The following is a 753-nucleotide window of genomic DNA, read 5'->3' on the forward strand; positions in this document are numbered from 1 at the left end:
GCTGCGGAGAGCGCGGGGTCTTTCTCCTGCTGCCCCCGCACCTGATAGCGGATAAGCCGGCCGGATGGACAATTTATATTGTTAGTCTAATTATAACTCTAATTCAAGCAGAATAGCCTATTGTCAACATAATTATGGAGTGTAATTTATTTTCAACTCAAATGATCGTCAAACTAATGAAATATAAAGTTATTAATGAAGAAAACCCGTCTGGATAACAGCAGACTGACTGTACGTAAAATATACGACAGGTCTGGACCACTCGTAAATTTTGCTCGTATCTGAAAAAAATCTTAGAATACGAAAACACTGGTGAATGCCACAAATTCTCCTAAATCACTCGTACGCACAATTTAAGAACAAATCTGTGCGAACCAACGGTTCTTGCATGAGGCCCAATGATGGTAAATATTTTAGATAACAGATGAGGATTTAACCCCTTAACCACCCCCCCCCCAAAAAAAAAATCTCAAAAGTCTTTCGACTTTTTTAAAATTATTACTTTAAGAGTGTCAAATTAAAACTACGAACCAGAGGAAGTCATCTGAAACCCTAGTTTCAAAATAAAACTCCAGATGCCCCTGAAGAAATCATTGGGGTTTACATAGTCCACTGATTTTAATTACATTACACACATTTTGTTTTATGATAAGAACTATAATGACTGTTAAATGTGATTTTTGATTAACTTGATGACTCTATATTAATAGTTACATTCCTGGTAACAAAGACAACACATATTTGTACTTTTAA

Source organism: Austrofundulus limnaeus, unplaced genomic scaffold, assembly GCF_001266775.1.
Source record: "Austrofundulus limnaeus strain Quisiro unplaced genomic scaffold, Austrofundulus_limnaeus-1.0 Scaffold381, whole genome shotgun sequence".
Classification (NCBI taxonomy): Eukaryota; Metazoa; Chordata; class Actinopteri; order Cyprinodontiformes; family Rivulidae; genus Austrofundulus; species Austrofundulus limnaeus.